This window comes from Hemicordylus capensis, chromosome 1 (assembly GCF_027244095.1).
Source record: "Hemicordylus capensis ecotype Gifberg chromosome 1, rHemCap1.1.pri, whole genome shotgun sequence".
Taxonomy (NCBI): Eukaryota; Metazoa; Chordata; class Lepidosauria; order Squamata; family Cordylidae; genus Hemicordylus; species Hemicordylus capensis.
The window spans coordinates 55,784,357-55,804,356 of NC_069657.1; the positions used below are offsets into that span (position 1 = coordinate 55,784,357).

Below are 20,000 nucleotides of genomic sequence, written 5' to 3' on the forward strand. Positions count from 1 at the left end.
TCAGTGACCAAACAAAATTAAAATGAAGACATGATATAGGCTTCACTACACACATCATCATTAAACTTTAATGGAAACTAAACTATAATAAATTTTAATATTTCCAGAAAAACATATTAAAATAAAAACTGCTGGATCCAAATTGAGGATTATGTTTTTGCCTGATCTGCATTTTGATGTTACCCTTGATGAGCTATAGCAAATGGGGGAGAAATAATTTCAATAAAAATATGAGATCATTGTCCATTTCACTTTAAAATTCTATTACCAGTGCAACAGTGAAACATGCAAGTTTTAAATGGGATGCAACTTCTTCCAGATTGACAACTGTCCGCCTATTTATGTTTTTTAAATGTGCTTACCAAAATCAGATACGATTGATGGCTGCTTCTTGATGAAGTTATGTTTCTGCAAGAGACTTAATTTAGGACTAAGGTTAAGGCTTAGGATAGATGAGTACATTAGATGATTAAAGAACATTTGTCTTGTGGGACACTTTAGTCATTTGTTTCTGACACTTGAAAACAAGCTGGCAATAAGCTACAGGATGACTCAACCCCTTAAAATCCAAATCTGAAACAAAAATTAATTTTGAAAGAATTGAAATGATAAAATATCACAAATATTAAATTATCTGTGCAATTTCATATGTGGCAAGAGTATTCCGAAAGTATGTATGCAAAGTTGTTGTTTATTAATTTGCTTTTTATGACTTGCTTTTGACCTTTCCCCCATTGTTCGCAGCAATGGGGGGAAATATTCCTTCTTACAGACATGCTTGTAAGAGACATTTTAAAATGCTCTTAAATTTCACTGTATATGGAATGACAGGATTCCCATCACAGGAAGAACAGCTATCTCTGTGGACAGGTAATGAGATATGGTGCATTACATGTCTAGGTCACTGATTAGAAGCTAGTCTGGGTTAGCAGCTGCTGTAAGTCAGTGTGTGTGTAGGTATATGTGAAATGATTTGATCTCATATCTATTCTTAATGGGCACATATTCACATTGCATACACAGAAATTATCAAAGTGGTCACAGATGTGTATACTTGTTTAGTTTAATGGAGAGAATCCAGAATTTGAGTAGGAAGGGAAACAGAACCACAGTCTCCTCACAACAGGTAAGGCAGCTTTTGTATTTCAGCACTGAGGGAACCCAGGGAAACATCATGGGGAAATCTACATTGCTTCTGCACACTTGCAGCATGTTGTGAAAATAAACAACTTGAATCCCCAGGGTTGTCCCCATCTGGAAACTTTCATGAGCACAAAATTCACATTAAGAAAAAGGATGCTTTCTCATACTGATTGTAATAACTCAGCCACATTTGAATACAGCATTCTGTCAAACACGGAGAACAATGTGCTGTGATTAAGCAAGATTTCCCCCCTAAAAATTAACACATACATACTATCTAGGATTAGTAGGGTTTTTTATTATTGTTTCAGTTCTGTTAGATTGTGCCCCATTTGTAATAGGGGTCAAGCTGCTGCAGCCTTGGAGCAGTCCCTTCAGTTGATTAAGGAACCGTGTTGATTGCCTACAGTATAGGTCTCAGCAGATCCACCTATATGAGATTAATAGCAGCTATGCTGCTGGGGCTATAAGTCGGATATTTAACTGAAAAATACACAGCTGAGGTTCACCCATTGTAGGTAGATGCTTGAGAATTCAGTGGTATTTCGGTGGGGGGGCGCAATTTTTCTCCTGCTGAGTAAAATGTGATATTATTAATAATTGATCTGACACTTTTTTATTTGTGCAATGTTATACTGTCAATTTATATGTCAGTCTATACTGTTAACTGAGAGGAGAGCTGGTCTTGTGGTAGCAAGCATGATTTGTCCCCTTAGCTAAGCAGGGCCCACCCTGGTTGCATTTGAATGGGAGACTTGATATGTGAGGACTGTAAGATATTCCCATCAGGGGATAGAGCCATTCTGGGAAGAGCAGAAGGTTGCAAGTTCCCTCCCTGGCATCTCCAAGATAGGGCTGAGAGAGATTCCTGTCTGCAACCTTGGAGAAGTCACTGCCAGGCTGTGTAGGCAATATGGAGCTAAATGGACCAATGGACTGACTCGGTATATGGCAGCTTCCTATGTTCCTTTGTTCCTATCACAACAGTCCTGTGAGATTCGTAACCATTATTCCCATTTCACAGAAAACTGAGATGAAGGGCTAAACTACACGTGGCATTAAATGAGTCAGCATGCAGTTACAGGTTTAAGTTGAATAGCAGCCATGTGGAGCCATGATTTGGGTCAGAACCAAATGACCTGCTAACTCCCCTGCTAACTTGGCAAAGAGGCACCTTTTAATGTGGTGATTCTCTTTATTTAGCAGGGGGAGAGTAACTGGCCCTATCTATGTTTCTTTTTAGATTGTGAGCCCATGGATAGGTCCTAGGGATTGACCTACTGACCCAGATAAAATTCAAAAATTCATTAAAAATCGCCAGATTGTGGGTTCGGTGGTAGGCAAGTTGCCCTACCACCCAATCCACTTTGGAGTCTCTAGGACCTACCATGGGGAACAATGGGGTGATTTGAGTTCCCCATTGTTCCATATGGGGCGATTTGTGATTTTTTTTTGTGAATTTCCATTTCAATACATTGAATCGGCTGGCTATGGCAGTCCAGTTCAATGATTGTATTCTCTTTTTTTGCAATTTGATTTGAGGTTGAATCAAATTGCAATGACAAAAAACAATTTCTGCACACCCCTTGTAGCTACACTGTAGGAAAGAGAGAAAGAGAAAGAGAAAGAGAAAGAGAAAGAGAAAGAGAAAGAAAGAAAGAAAGAACAAATGATCAATGAAACCAGACACAATATGAAGAAATATATTAGTCGAATAAAATGTTGCATGTAATATGGCAGAAAAAGATATATTTTTTGTAAGATAAAATGTATAAAAGTATAAAAGTTTTGGTTAAGGTGTGGGGGAGGGGGGAGGTTAGCAATGCAGTCATAGGAGATAAGAGTCATTGGTTGGCATATTGTGCAAGGCAACATGGATGGTTCTGAACTGCCCATGCCACTGCAGGCATCTAAAGCAATACCCATGACACTGTGGAACAGGGCTGCACCACTTAAAATTGTGCAATTCCACGGCACTACATTCTATGAAGATTTATATACCGCTTTCCAACAAAAGTTCCCAAGCAGTTCATGTAGGGAAATAAATAATAAATAAAGAAGATGGTCCCCTGTCCCCAAAGGGATCAAAATCTAAAAAGAAATATAAGATAGACACCAGCAACAGCCACTGGGGGAATGCTGTGCTGGGGCTAGATAGGGCCATTTGAACTCAGCCTGCTAAATAAAGACAATCAAGACTTTAACAAGGTGCCTCTTTGCTCAGTTAGCAGGGGCATACATACATTCTTTCCAAAGTCCTTTGGAAAGTACTTTTCACTGTGGAAATGTGATGGTGCAATTTTAAATAGTAGCAGACAACCCCTGTTCTGCAACACCATGAGCATTGCTTTAGATGCCTACAGCAGTGCAGGCGGTTCAAAACAGTCTGCATTGCCTGGTGCAATAGGTCAGTCAATGAACTTAATGGGATTTGTTTAGGAGTGAGCATTCTTAGGACAACCCTTCACATTTTTAGAGGATTCTGTTTAGGGCAATATACACAGAACCAGCAAACATAATTGCTCCTTAAAGCTAAACCTGACAAATGCATCCCCAGTCTCAACTTTATAGCATGAGAGGAAACAGCTTTCGAGGAAAGTGCAAAGAACATCCGTAGCACAAATACAAACAAAAATCACTAAGGGTCTGTGCATAGTCAGAACTATTTCACAAATATGATTGCAATTTCTGCCCAGCACAGTAGCCTTAACACTTCTCTAAATGAACCAATAAAAATAATCCCAACCTCTGAAAAATTAAGAAAGCACTCTTGCCTAGCAATGCCGAGAAACAGAAAATTGTGCAAATAAGGTATGTATATCTAATTTAGCTGAAATGCATGCAATTAATTGGTGGTAGTGGTGGGGAACTGCAATTAAACTGAATACTTTGAAGCCATGATTTTATTTAAACCATTGTGATTCTCATAGACAGTGTCCAATTAATTACATATTTATGGACTGGCTGTAAAGACCTCAGTTCTTTCTGTGACCCCATATCTCAATGCATAATTAAGGCTACCATATCAGATATAATAATCAAAGAAAGAATTCAACCTCCATCATTTCCAACCCCAAGGACCCAGCTCAGTTATCTTAGTTGGGTGACAGGAAATGCTGCCTGCAGATCAAAGGAGGATTCTAGCTTTATATCAATATTTCACAGTCAGTGATCCAATAGCCATCTATGCCTTAGGGACTAGAGCAGGGGTCTCTCACATGAATAATCTTCACTTGCTATTTCTGAGCACTGCCCACAAAGAGCTGTTTGGGCCAGCTGAATACTTCATCCAGACTCAGTGTTGCCTTATGCTCATAAAACAGAGGGAAAATGTCAGTCAAGAGTTTCTTGCTTGTAGTGTCTTACAGGGTAGAGTACACTAGATGCAAACTTGTTACACATTTAAACATATTAAGTTGCCTTATAGTGAATCAGACAACTGGTCCATCTAGGCGAGTATTGTCTCCTATGACTGGCAGTGGCTCTCCAAGTTTCCAGCAGAGGTATTTTCTATCATCTACTTCCTGATATGCAGCCACCTAATGGTGCAGCAGGGAAATGACTTGATTAGCAAGCCCGTTTGAAACCCCGCTGGTATGTTACCCAGACTATGGGAAACACCTATATCGGGCCACAGTGATATAGGAAGATGCTGAAAAGCATCATCTCATATTGTGTGGGAGATGGCAATGGTAAACCCCTCCTGTATTCTACCAAAGAAAACCACATGGCTCTGTGGTCACCAGGAATTGACACCAACTTGAGGGCACAACTTTACTTTAGTTCTTTAGTGAGTTGGTAAAAACTGCATTCCACCATTATAAGAGCTGAACATTCTATCAGTCATAAAATCTAAACCATGAATCTAATCTGCCTGAAATTAACATAGAGAACTAAGTGACAAGAGTCGCCACCACTCTCATTTTCATGCAGAACTGTTGAGAAATGACTCAAGCGATATAGGAAGATGCTGAAAGGCATCATCTCATATTGCGCGGGAGATGGCAATGGTAAACCCCTCCTGTATTCTACCAAACACAATCACAGTGCTCTGTGGTCGCCAGGAGTTGACACCGACTTGAGGGTACACTTTACCTTTACTTTACTTCCTGATCTAGTAATTGGAGATGCTGGGCATTGCATTTTTTAGATGGAAAGCATGTGCTCTATCACGGAACTGTGACCACATCCTTCAAATGTAACACATCCCGATTCCTTCAGGAAGGGCACATTTTGAGCAAAAAAGCAGCAGGTGGGGAGTGGATTCCCACTGAATTCTTTCCCCGCATTAGCCATTTTTCTACTCTGCATAAATCTATGCAAGCTACTCCACTGCTCTCAGATGTGTTTGTCTGTATTCAGAGCCCTGGAAGGAGGAATTCCAGATATGAGCATTTTAGAAAGGGGGGGGGGGAACCTGGCAGGGAAAGGCTTGTCAGGTTGTAGGTCGGATCAAGTCCGAACGCTGAAAAAATTCCCTCCTGTTGTCACAGAACTCTGTTTCAACATGTCTGTCAGACCTACCCCTACTCCTTATCAGTAAGCTGCTTGCCTTTCACTGTGGCTTGAGTTTTAAATGGGAAAATTCAAGCTGTGCTGAAGGCAAGTGACTTGTTGGCTAGCTCTTCTGCTCCAGGAGCTGGGGGTGGGGAGAAAGTAAATTCCCCAAAAGGATCCATAAGCTCCCCCCCTAACCCTGATTTCCAGGATAAAGCCCCTCAAATTCAGCCTCACCGTTGAGTAAGAGAGAAATCCCTCTTACTCTACTGTGGGACTGGTTTTTAGAGGCTGCTTCCTGGAAAGCGGTGGGAGGGTGAGGGAGAGAAGGAAACTTCTCAGGCAGGACCCGCAAGGAGAATTGGTCTTCTCTCCCTCCCTACAATTTCCTGAATGCAGCTCCTCAAAGCCATCCTTACAGCCCATTAAGAGAGAAATCTCACTTGGCAGTGGGACTGGTTTTGAGGGGCTGCATGCTGGAAATCTGGGAGGGGTGTGTGTGTGTGTCTCTCTCTTACTCACCTGCAAGGGTAGTTTTGAGGGGCTTTATCCTGGAAATCCGGGAGGGGGGGCATAGGTGAACAACACAACGTAAGAAAAATATCAGCGTTCTGACCCAATATAATCAGACCTGACAATTCGGGGGGTCATGCTGGCCATCCCAACAATATCCCGTCAGCTCAGATCGGATCATATCCAACATTCTTCAGTCTGCACAGACTTTTAAACACCCATCCTTCTCTGCTAAAAACTGGCTCTCCAGAGGAGCTTTTTTCTGAAGAAGCAGTGGTCAAGGCTGCTTTATACATGTTTTTGTGTGTAATTATATTGTCAACTGCTTTGGGATTATTTCAATGATAAGCGGTATATAAACTGAACAATAAACAAAGAAATAAATAATGATCAATCAGTGAATAATGAATAAATAATGAAACAATCAGTGAGGGCTCTGGTCTGCAGGGGGGAAAGCCTAGAATGCTTACCTTCCTGGCAGATGATCAAGGAATCCTTCCTGGGCGGACAGATCGCCCAGACAATTGCCGTTTACATCTACTGTTGGCAGCATGGAGCGTTGGGGGCTGGGATGTGTCATCCCAGTCCCCAGAACTCCTATAATGCACTGCACAAGAGTGTGGTGAATTATAGGGATCCTCCTGGCACTGGCTGGGAGGCTACGCATGTGTAGGTGCCTTGCGGAGCCATGCAAGCAGTAAGTCAAGTTTAAGGGTGCCCTCTCACCCAAAACCCAGGCTAAGCAGAGGGCTCCCTAAGCGGTTCCATAAACACCACATCAGGGGCGTAACTATCATACGGCAAGGGGAGACAGTTGTCTGGGGGCCCACTGCCTTGGGGGGGGCCCAGAGGCAAGTCACATGACTGACTCCCCCAGCTGCACACGTGCCCAGGCTTCTTTTAGTTGTATTTATCCTCCGAAATTGATGTGAGTGTTAATAAGACCTGGAGCTACCAGAACAGCATGTCTTTCTCTAGTACCATTAAATGACTTGCATCATCCACAATTTACAAAAACCACACACACACATACACACACACACACAATGCTTTTTGTTACCGCTATTCAGCCTCATTTAAGATTTATTTACTTCATGAGCTGAGCTTCAGTGAGGGGAAGAGCCATTTTAAAATCTTGTCTCTGGGCCCATTCCAACCTTGCTACACCCCTGCACCACATGTCTCCCGGTAGTTCACATGGACTGTCAAAACTAGGCTGGGCTTCCTTAGCCCAGTTTTGCCTGCGCGTATGAATAGCCCCACGGTATATGCGATCTTGTGAAAGGCTTGCCCTTTAGATACATCCTCAGTCTGGTATAACATTTGCATTCTAGCATGCTGATGCTGCATTGGAAGCAACAGTGCCCATTGGGCTACAATTCAGTCAAACCTAAGAACGTTTAACTGGAGTTACTTGCAGAATTCTCCTCATCTGAATTTCTCCCTAGATTTTGGAGTTCTGAATTATCTAGACTTGCTCCTGCAGTGGAATAATTGTATTAGGAATCCTCTACTATTCCATAACTCATTCATTCATTCATTCATTCATTCCATTGCTATACAACACAACTCAAATGGCTGTAGGCGGTTTATATCAATATAAAAAGAAGAAAAAACAAAGCAATTAAAATAATTACAAGAGTTTAAACAATTAAAATATTTCCAAATGTTATAAAGATTTGTACAACAGCTTTCAATTTGTTTACTTCATTTGTATCTCTCCTCACTCTACATTAATAATACTCATGATAAAATATTATTTCTTGTTTACACAGTCAGACAGGTGTTATTGACTGGTTTGTTTTATCCAGACATCGAGTCCTTACCAAGGACCTGGGATGGCTGAATTTTATTGTCAATTGTTATAGATATTGTCGCAGAATATAGGCTGTTCCCAGTAAAGCTGCTTTTTGTAATTGGCTGGTGGTGATTTCTGTGGCCCCTATGGTGTTGAGGTGCTCTTCAAGGTCTTTTGGAACTGCACCCAGGGCGCCAATTACCACTGGGATTATTTTGGTCTTTTTCTGCCACAGTCTTTCAACTTCAATTTGTAGATCTTTGTATTTGGTGATTTTTTCTATTTCTTTTTCTTCTATTCTGCTATCCCCTGGTATTGCTATGTCGATTATTTTGACTTGTTTTTCTTTCTTCTCGACTACAGTTATATCTGGTGTATTGTGTGGTAGATGTTTGTCTGTTTGTAGTCGGAAGTCCCATAATATTTTTACATCTTCATTTTCTACAACTTTTTCAATTTTATGGTCCCACCAATTTTTGGCTACATTTATTATTTCTTGTTTACACAGTCAGACAGGTGTTATTGACTGGTTTGTTTTATCCAGACATCGAGTCCTTCCCAAGGACCTGGGATGGCTGAATTTTATTGTCAGTTGTTATAGATATCGTCACAGAATTTAGGCTGTTCCCAGAATATTATTATTATTATTATTATTATTATTATTATTATTATTATTATTTAATTGATTTCTATACCGCCCTTCCAAAAATGGCTCAGGGTGGTTTACACAGAGAAATAAATAAATAAGATGGATCCCTGCCCCCAAAGGGCTCACAATCTAAAAAGAAACATGAGATAGACACCAGCAACAGTCACTGAAGGTACATATTGTTTCACTAATATTCTTTCTGTGTAGTGTTTTTTCCAGTGCTCATGTTCAGCTGTGCATATTGATAAAACACTGCCAAAAAAGAAGAAGTAATATCGATGTGCTTGTATGATTGGTTGTTTCAAGTTTCTATTGAATGGTGTTTTAATAATATGTAGGAATGTATCATTATGCATGTAAGTCAAATACCACACAAAAGAATGCAATCATACGTATAATCACTTCTGTTTGCAGATTACTTTTTTGCAATATTTTAACAATTTGCATATGCATACAGGTTGAGTATCCCTTATCCGGACATCTGAAATGTGGAATGCTCCAAAATCCGAACACTTGCTGTCAGGCATCCAGCAAGGAGGAGGAGGAAGAGCTGCTGTCTCCGGTTGTCACAAGAGACACCCCGCTACTTCTCAGAGAAGGGAGGACTCCCTCATGCACTGCCAGTGCCTGGCACGTCCCACCAACTGCTTACTCAAGCATGGAGTGCGGAACTGAAACAACCTCGAGAGTTGGACGACTAGAGGGGAGAATGGGAGGCCCCGCTCAACTTGGAAGGAGCCAATCTCTGGGAGGGCAGAGGAGAGGGGCGGCTGCAGGCGAAGGAGATTAGGTGCGGCATGCCAAGGAGGGGCAGGGAGCAGGGCTGGGGCGGTGGTTAACATTGGAAATAACAGTTGGGGCCCTGTTGACATGAAGGGAGAAGGAAGGGCGGGGGGCAGAACGTATGGCCTGGCGGAGGAGCAGCCCAGTCCCAAACGTGCACGGCATGTAGGCGCCGACGCCATTGGCTAGCTTTATATTGTGATGTCCCACATGCAAGAATGAATCCTCCTCCTCCCCATCATTAGTAAGCAGGAGCCCCTGGGTGGATTCACACGTGCGGCTGATCTTAGGAACATAGGAAACTGCCATATACTGAGTCACACCATTGGTCTATCTAGCTCAGTATTGTCTTCACAGACTGGCAGCAGCTTCTCCAAGGCTGCAGGCAGGAATCTCTCTCAGCCCTATCTTGGAGAAGCCAGGGAGGGAACTTGGAGCCTAGATGCTCTTCCCAGAGCGGCTTCATCCCCTGAGGGGAATATCTTACAGTGCTCACACTTCTAGCCTCCCATTCATATGCAACCAGGGCAGACCCTGCTTAGCTATGGGGACAAGTCATGCTTGCTACCACAAGACTCTCCTCTTAAGTGTGTGTGCATGTGTGCACGTGCATACAGATGGAAGGGAGTAGATGGGTTTCCTCATGTGCCCCGCACTCCCCAATCGCAACATTTTACAGATTAACCAGGCCAGCGAGCGTGCGCCTCCAGGCCAGGCTGCCTCCCTGGCAGTAGGCTCTACCCCTCCCTCTGCCTCTGTTGGTTGAACCTCGAGTGTGGTTGCGGGCTTGGCTGCAGTCAAAACTGTGGGACTAAATGGGCTTCCTTCCTCCCCGCTCCCCATTACTGCCTTGTACGGGCTCATTAGTGCTGGTATAGTTAAGATGAGGAGTGTTTTCAACATTCCGCCATTATTAGCCCCGAACATAGGGTGGTGCCTAAAAAAAATAAAATACAGTAACTTTTCATGTTTAAACTTGGATCCCATGCCCAAGATCTCTCATTATGCAAATATTCCAAAATCCGGAAAAATCCGAAATTCGGGACATCTCTGGTCCCAAGCAGTCTGGATAAGGTATACTCAATCTGTACTGGTAACACATATGCATACTGGTAATACAGAAAGGGAAAAGGAACAGAATAAATTGAAAGTTATAGCAAACGGTACATATTCTAGTTCTAGAATCAATTTTAGATATTGTCCGAGTTAAATTAGAATTCAGGAAAATTGGCATGTAGGGCAGAGTGAACTCATGGAACAGTAAAGGGAATTTGTTTGTTTGTTTGTTTGTTTTATTTAACTTGTATGCTGCCCAAACTTTCGTCTCTGGGCGGTTAACAATGACATAAAAACAATTAAAACAAATATAAAAGGTTAAAAATAGTTTAACAATTTAAAAACAGTATAAAATTAAAACCTACAAATTTAAAAAGCTGGAAAAGCTTGAGTGAAGAAATGGGTCTTCAGATGTTTTTTAAAAATAGTCAGAGATGGGAAGGATCGCATCTCAGCAGGGAGTGCATTCCACTATCTTGGGGCAGCAATCGAGAAGGCCTGTCTCCGTTTGGCCACCAGACAAGCTGGCAGTAACTGGAGACGGACCTCCTCAAGTGTCCTCAACGGGCAGTGGGGCACATAACGAAGAAGGTGTTCTCTTAAATAAATGGATTTATTTAAATAAATTGGACTGAAAATTGCTTGTTGCTAGGTTATGTCCTTTGTATTTTTTTCCTGCATGCCTGTAATGCCTGCTCAACCTGTACCAATAGGTGGGGAGAGACAAGTAGTACTATAGAAAAATGATGGCATCAGTTAAAGAATCAATTGTATGCATGTATGTCCATATGTATATTGACAGACAATGTTTGTCTTTCCCCGTTGGAGATTTCACACTTTTCTTTCACTTCTAAAGATTTTGGATCAATAATGACACAACATTATTAATTGTTCCCCTAACACTTAAGTCAGAGTTTATATTATATCCATGATACCATCCTCTGACATGTGCAGTGCAGAAACAGGGCTGTATATACAGCCTTGCTGACTTGTGATTGGGGCTGATGTAATGTCGTGATTAGTGTAATGGTTTCCCTCACCAAAATAACTTCTCAGTGCATCCCACTGATAGAAAACCTCAGCGATTACAGGGCACTGTATGAAAGTAAATCATTCACTTGTCTGAAGTACAAGAATCTCACAATCCTGCAGTTTCTGAAATAAATGACCAGATAGAGCTTTCACTTCATTCTCATGGGTTTTTAAAAACATTTCTAATAGATAGATGTAGTAGAGTACCTTCATAGAAATATCCCTAAAGTGAGTGACATAAAGAGAATGAGGCTATTCACAAAAGTAGCCAAGCCTAGGCTTGGGCAGTCCAGCCTGGGATTGGCTGCCCGTGTGAAGTGCCAGGATCGGGCCCAATCCCAGCGCTGTCTAGGCCCCAAACGCAGGAATTTACCTCAGGCTTTAACCTGAGTTTAAGGGTGGAAGTGCACCCTTAACCTCAGGTTTGGGGTTGTGTGTGTGGGCTGCAAGCAGCCTGCGCGCACACAGAGTCGAGTGGCAGGAGCACCCAGCTGAGGGAGGATTCCCCACAGGGGCGTAGCAAGGTTGGAGTGGGCCCAGAGACAAGATTTTAAAATGCCCCCCCCCCCAAAGTCCAGGGCCTCCGCACACCCCAGGCCCCCAAGGATTTAAGTCTGATATTCCAAAATAAGTATGCTGCCTGCAAATACATTTCACTGAATACACGCACACACGTCACAATATATAGTGATATACATTGAGTACTATACATTTGTATTACTTTTAATGCCTAGAACACACTAGAAAGATGAATTATTAAAATGGGCCCCTCGCTGCAGATCAGCAAAGGAGACTTTCAACCATGCAGGGTGAACCTATGTTTGTTTTCCCAGAATTCTGAACAAATTCAGTCAAGTTTGATTGCAGGAGGTTTTTCACAGGAGGCTTTTAAAGCCCTTTAAGACACATCTCCTCTGGAATGGAGTTGCTGCATTCACATGTTGGCCAGATTTACCCTGAAGTCCCTGCAAGTTATTGGGGAGCAGTTCACACACAAGAAAAATAAAATAAAAGCACCACACATGCTTCACAGTTCTCACTCAGACCTTCTGGGTTGCAAAACAACTTGAACATAAGTGCATTTATAAATGAATAAATGAATAAATAAAATTAATAAAATACTGTTCCAGAAGTTTTTGCAATTTTCTGCCATGAAACAAGCCACTTATAGGACTTTTTAGATAGTTTTTTTTAAGTCAGCAAATTTTCCAAGCTGTTTCAAAATAAATATTCAGAGACTTCTCGGTTCCCCCCCCCCCATATCCAAGCCCTATGGCAAGCAGATCCCTATATATGGGGGGGGGGGAAAGGTAACCACAAAAAGGAGTTCACACTCTACCTGGCAAATGCTGGTCTGGGTTAAGCAGGGCAGCAAGGGGTCTTCTGCTGCAGAGAACACTCTGGCTGCCTCCTCCTTCCTGGCTTGCTTGGGCCCTACTCGAGTTCAGGCTTCACTGCGGCCTACACAGAGGCCTCCGTGGAAGCCCCGCCCACCCGCCGATCAGCTGAGAGGCGGGAGAAAAGGAGCTCTTTGCAGCTTGCCTGCTGCTTCGATTGCGGCCGGCAGAACAAGCAGGAGAGCCGGCGAAGAGGGCAAGTGGCTGAGGGGCCTTGGGGCTGGGCAGGGGGCAATGGGGAGTCACATGAGGTGCCTCTGGGGTGCCCCTCCAGGCAGTGGGGCCCCCAGACAACTGTCTCCCCTTGCCCTATCATTGTTACGCGCCTGATTCCCCAGTGAACCACACGCACGCCTGGCATGGTGCATTGAGGGATGCCGTAGGATTTCATCCTCTGGCTCCTACTCTGCCGCCCGCTGTTGCTCCAATCGTGCTGCAGTGAGTGGCAGCGCAAACGCTTGTGTGCTGGGAAGCAGGCAGGATCCTGCCTCTCTGCCAGCCCTGCGTGGCACAACCTTAATATTTTGCATGTTTGTCACTTAGTAGAAATGGGGATTGATGGTCCAGTGCAGTAAAACAAACTTGAAGTTCCTGCTTCGGGGCAAGTTTTGAGATACATTGAGAGACGATCACAAAAACGTTAGAAGTATCCTTCTGGATCACGCCAGTATCCAGTTCCCACAGTGGTCAACCAATTGCCTCTGAAAAGCCCATAAGCTTTTCAATGACATTCTTGACATGTTTCCTGCTTCTGATATATTTAAGGAAGCACACCAGGGGTGGGGGGTGGGGGGGCAGCATGCCAACGGGAACAAAGGAAGATAACCAGAATGGCACACTGGCAGTTTATTAAAACGTAGGTCCCGAGGCATTTCTAGTGGCACCCTTCTTTAGCAGAAGTGATTAGCAAAGCACAATGCTTAACTTCTAAACAGCTTCTTCCCCTGAAGAAGAGTTCCACTCAAAACATGTTGGGGCCTATTTTTTAATAAACTGTCAGTGCACTGTTCTTCAGTGCTTCCTGTTCTTTTCCTCTGATAGATTTAAAGAAGATTTCATTGTTCAACTTGATATTTTCAGTCATACACTCTCAGATTCCTTTTTCACAACCTGTCTTGTCACTTTACATTTATTTTGCCAGAGTTTGTGCTCCTTTTTGTTCTATTTATTTAAGCAAGGCTTCCATTTTCTGAAGGAAGCCTTCTTGCCTTTATAGCTGCCTTGAAGCTAATCATTAGCCGTGCTGGCATCTCTTGAAATTGGTGCTACCTTTTCTTCCCTGTAGTGCACATTCTAGCTTAACTTCTATTATTGTGGTTTCAAATAACTTCCACATGTTCTGGAGAAATTTGACCCTGATGACTTTCCCTTTCATTTTCATTTTCACTAGTCTCCTCATTTTTTAGAACTTTCCTCTTTGGAAGTCAAACGTACCTGCATAGCATTTCCTTGGCAATTTCCCACTTGTACTTATATCGACTCTGCTAGCACTATGATAACTGTTCCCATTGTGTTAAAAAGGTATCTCCAATACTATATTTTACTTGCCTGTGGCTGATTGGTCAGTAGCATTGTCCTACAGTTACTAATAATCATGACAATTAATAATATTTTGAAAATTGTTCATATAATATACTACTAATAATAATTTATTAAATTCATACATTACCTTTCCTAAAAGATCAAAGCAATGTACGTACAAGGAATAAAAGTACAGTGCAGCACATTAAAACAGTCATCAAAAATACTGCCATTAAAATTATACTGAAACTATCAGAAACCAGTAAGAGAATCATAGTCAAACAATGGTCTATCAGTCAGGGGACAAATGCTAGAATAAAAACTTGTTCACTCGGAGGTGTTGTCCCCTTGCAGTCCCATCACAGCAAAGTGAGTCAGATATATACCATGATCAATTGTATTGTCATGTGTTTAATTATTTATTTTTTCATTTTAAGGCTGCCTTTCATCACATGGAACCAAAGGCAACTTCCAAAAATTAAAATATATACATCAGAAAAAAGCTAAATCAATCAATCAATCAATGCAAACTAAAACAAAAGCACAGGAGCATGCACAGGTCATCGTGGCCAAAAGCTTGGATAAAGAGAGTGGCCTTCATTTGCCTATAAAGACCGTGAGGAAGGTGAAGGAGCCTGTCTTCACAGGGAGGCTGTTCCATAACCTGGTAGCAACAACTGAGAAGGTCCAGTCCCATTTGTAAGACAACCATGCTTCAGCCAGCATCAGTATGTGGAGAAGATCCCTCCCCCAACCCCCAGAATATCTTATAAGGCAGGCTGATTCACTTGGAATGATCTGGTCCTTCGGATATCAATAACCCAAGTAATGTAGGGGTTAAAAAGCCAAAACCAGACCTTTGTCTTGAACCCAGAAATGACTTGGCAGCTAGTGCAGTTCCATTAAGATTGGGTGCTGTGTGTTCCAATAAGCCCCAAATAATAGACTGACAGCCACACTGAAACCCTCCAGTGACACCTTCTAAACCCTTCCCTGAGGAGTTCAAGACTGTACCTCCTAATCAAGACTGTACCTCCCTGAGAGGCAGCCCAGAAAAATACCATGGTATAGAATGGTGCTGAAATGGTCTAGCAGAACCACCAGGGCCATACACCCTAAGTTGTTCAGTTCCCAGTTTAGATCACCCACCAGGGCAAACCAGGTGGTTCTTGTTCCAAACCTGAGAAGTAAGATTTGAAAAGGGTCAAGGTCACCCATATCATTCAAAATCCTCTGTAGCTGGGATGTCAGTATGTGTTCTACCACTCTACCCAGAAAGGAGAGAACAGAAACTGGACCGTAACTGTCTATTTTGGAGGACTTCTTCACAACTGCCTCCTTAAGCATTGATCGTATTTCACCGTCGTTCAGTGAAGCACTGCTCATTCCCTCCAACCAGCAGGTCATCCCCACTTTGGCATATTTTATCAGCCAAGGGCAAGGATCTAAAGTGCATGAGGTGACCCCCATGATACTGAGGATCTTGTCCACATCCCCAGGCAACACCAATGGAAATGTATCTAATACAACAGGATTAGGCAGTACCTAAGAAATATGAGTAGTAATGGATCATGATAGATGTCTAAGTGGATCTGCATAAGTTGATCCATTATTATATACAGGTGTATACAATAATGGCAGGGACTCTGGTAACTGGTTCTGCTGCCTGTGACTCACTTTTAACAGGTAAGTGAATCTAAAGTACAAAAGACACTTCCAAAAAATGCCATCCAGCTCTTTGATTTGGAAAACACCTAGCCAGTGCCATACCTAGCTGCCCTTTAATTTTTCTTTTTTAATTGAAATCCTAATTTACATATAGTTGGCCTTTTGAAGTTCAATGTGACTGTGAGGGAATTTTGGCATTCTTCCGCTCACAAGGATCTTGAATTTGACTACATTATATTTGTTATTCTCTAGAGTCTCAAATGCATTTATATCTTGGACCATTTCCTAGGCTTCACTTAGGGCTAAATCAAAGACTGACTCTTCCCCTGAGGCATCCAGTACGAGTTGTTCCAGAATGTTATCAGAACACTATCAGTCTGGAATTTTTATATGTACTACATACTTTTAAGATTTTTTAAAAACTTATTTTAGTCGATCTAGGATGCTACTATAGCTTCATTCCATATCAGTCCCTAAACTTGGGGTTTTGTAGACCACAGCTGACATCCTAACACTGTACTTGTGCAATGAAAAAGGTTGCACGAGCACAAGCAAATCACATAGCTATGTGAATTTACAGAGATGTTCAAAAGTGTGCTATTCCATGATTTATATGTGGTACATATAAAAAGTCACCATAAGTGGCACAGCGAGGAAATGCTTGACTAACAAGCAGAAGGTTGCTGGTTTGAATCCCTGCTGGTATGATTCCCAGACTATGGGAAACTCTTACACCAGGCAGCAGCAATAGGAAGTTGCTGAAAGGCATAATCTCAAACTGCATGGGAGATGGCATGGTAAACCCCTCCTGTATTCTACCAAAAAAAAACCCACCAAAAAACCCCACAAGACTCTGTGGGTGCCAGGAGTCGAAATCAACTTGACAGCACACTTTACCTTTACATATTAAAAATTCACTTTAAAACCTGTGCCACAGGTTCTGCACCTGTTGCGCAGGTGCAACTAGCTCAACACTGGATGGCAAGCTCCAGACTTAGTGTAAGTGGGTAGAGCAGCAGCCTTTTGCTAGTGCAATGTCCTTGTGTGGACACAGCGTTAGTCAGTATGTTGGCCCACGATTCCAAAGATAGCATTTTTATCTGCTGCACACTAAAAAACAGTAAATGTATATATAGACAAGTGCATGGAGTATATGTGGAAATTCCCGAGTTACACCCATATGGATCTTGCATAAATTATGGTTAGGATTGCAGGCAATGACACTAACTTAGCCATGTGGCAAATCTTTCTTGACTGTTAAAATAACATGATGGCTGGTGTCCAGACTAATACTGTGGTAGTGGAATTATGTTGCACTGGTGCAAGGATCTTACACTAGTCATATGAAATACATCAGGAGTTCACATTCCAGATTAGTGTTGTGCAAGCACAACTATGTTTTTGCTTGTGCAACAAGGTGGTGCACCTCCTGCTGTGAAACCTCTTTCTTACATGTTTGGGAGGAAATTTTGCCCAAGTGTGCTACTTCAAACATTTCCGTGGTTTGCACTTGTGCAATGTTGTTCATTGCACAAGCACAGTATTAGTCTGCATGTCAGCCAGTTTTTAAAACCAGAAAGATTTCAGTTGATTCTCAGCTTCATTTTTCTCTTTCTAACTGCTCTTCTACTTTTCACATGTTAAAGGAGGAACAGCAGTCGCATAGAAAAGAGAGAAATCCAAACACCACACTCCTGATTCCCACCACTCCCTAGTTGATGGGAAGCTTGGAGGATCACATGCTGGGGTGGGGGGTGTTAAAAACAAAAACAAAAAATTAAGTTTGCTTTTGTTAAATGACTTCCCATAGCATTTTGAACACTTGGGGAAAGTGCTATATAAATACAAATAATTTTCTGTCTTGGATCCCAGAGTGCTGAACTCTCCAATGGTTGCTGATCCCCCCTCCTCCTGTAACCCCCAGCCCCCACCGTGCCACAAGCTATCAGAAATAGATTACTGGGAGACACACAGGGCTGAAGATGAAAGGGGAAGGCAGAAAATCCTATTCCATGAATCAATCACTGTTGTCATCGAATAAAAAATAATGCCCAAGGCATTACCATAATCAGCCTCAATGCAACTGAAATTAGTGCCAAACTCCCACTGAAAGCAATGAGACTTCAGTTCAGTTGGTCATGACTAATTTGTTTCATTGATTTCAATGGGATTTATGCTGAGATTTAACTTTTTTGGATTAGGGCCAACTTCTCAGCATTCAAAGGTTATTGATTAAATATTCAGCATTCAAAGGTTATTGATTAAATATCACAGTTTTATCTGACGTCCCTCTGAAACCATCCTGATAGTGAAAACTGACATATCTGAATCATTACAACTTTTGGGGGAAAGTATATACAAAAATGTTGACATCTTTTAATTCATTCTTCACTGATTTAGTATTTATTTTTAATGATTTTTACTCTGCCTTTCCAATGGGTACAAGGTGGCTAACATAAGACAAAGCTATTAAACAACAATCCAAAGAAAATGGATTCCAAAAAAGTATTAAAAGAAGCATAAAATCATCTTTTCAGTAAAGCACACGAAAACAACCAAAAACAGAAGCTAACATGATGAGGAAAATTACTCAAAATAGTTCCACTGAAATTAAAAAGACAAATTAGGCAATGATTTTTAATTTCAATGAGTAATTTTTGATGGGCAATTTTCCTCATCATGTTAGCCAGAAACTATAGAAAACAGTATCATTCCTGTACCCAGAAAAAGCAATAGGACTGATTTTCACACGGGAACGTTTCTATATTTAATTTATATGCACGCTTTTGGTTTTTGGATCTCTTTTTAATTTCTGCTTTTTGTTTAAAAGATAGTGATATGCCTATTATGGTTGCTTGTTTCCAAGTATTCTCTATAAATATTGGCTGATATCCTGACTAATGAAGCACATGTGTATTAATTGGGTAGAACTGTGAGGTCTGGTCCATGATTAACCAGCCCACACAGTTTTATCTGACGAATGACCAGCCTGCAGGCAGCACAGATCATTAATGCCAGGGTGAGGTAGGATGGGAGAGAAAGGCACAACTGGAGCTGTAGGGAACCAGAGACAGCTCTGCTTCATTTGGTGCCCCCCACTCCACCCCAGTTCATTAGGACGAGCCATTGGGCCACAGAGCTAACTCTTCTGAGTGCTACCCGTGCTCTGGACACACTCTGCAAAATGGGAAACATGTCAGTTACCTTCAGCAATGCGCATTTCATTAGCCAGGATGTCATATTGTTATGTTCTATTGGTTTGTCAAAATGTCTGGGTTTTATCACCACATATAGCAAAAACTGCATTCCATAAGATTGGATCAGATGCTTATTTAAAATACAGAGGGAACTCAGGGGCAAACAGTTGCTTACATACAATGTTTGCAACTTGATTGTGTGTCTTGAGGAATAATTTTGCTAAGAGAATTTGCTAAGGCATTGCACATAAGAACATAAGAATAGCTCTGCTGGATCAGGCCCAAGGCCCATCTAGTTCTGCATCCTGTTTCACACAGTGGCCCACCAGATGCTGCTGGAAGCTACAGGCAGGAGTTGAGGGCATGCCTTCTCTCCTGCTGTTACTCCCCTGCAACTGGTACTCAGAGGCATCCTGCCTTTGAGGCTGGAGGTGGCCCACAGCCCTCCGACTAGTAGCCGTCGATACTGGTAATCAGAGGCATCCTGAGTTGCCTCCAGTGGTCTCATGATATATCTGGTCTCTGATTTTTAATAAGGCCACAATGTTTCAGTGATACCTTTATCAAACAGAAATAGTAACATGTCAATTCTAGATGTCAATTCTAGATGTCAATTTGAAACCCATTTCACTGGAAATTGTATTCATTGCATATGTTTGCAACCCGCAAGCCTATGCTGCTATGAGTGCAAGGCCTCCTCACATACCGGAGGGATGCGTCATCCCTCTGCTCTTAAAATCCTCATG

The 20,000-nt window shown here is 42.0% G+C and overlaps 1 protein-coding gene and 1 long non-coding RNA gene across 16 annotated transcripts in view; one reads left to right on the top strand and one right to left on the bottom strand.

The window, feature by feature from the left end:
- NPAS3 (neuronal PAS domain protein 3) overlaps nt 1-20,000 on the bottom strand; it is a 1,129,936-nt gene that overhangs the window by 145,964 nt on the left and 963,972 nt on the right. The window lies entirely within an intron of this gene.
- Nucleotides 14,833-20,000, top strand: part of LOC128339266 (uncharacterized) — a 6,225-nt gene continuing 1,057 nt past the window's right edge. Inside the window, exon 1 of the long non-coding RNA XR_008312935.1 lies at nt 14,833-16,075. This is a non-coding gene — a long non-coding RNA (uncharacterized LOC128339266). The remainder of the gene's footprint in view (nt 16,076-20,000) is intronic.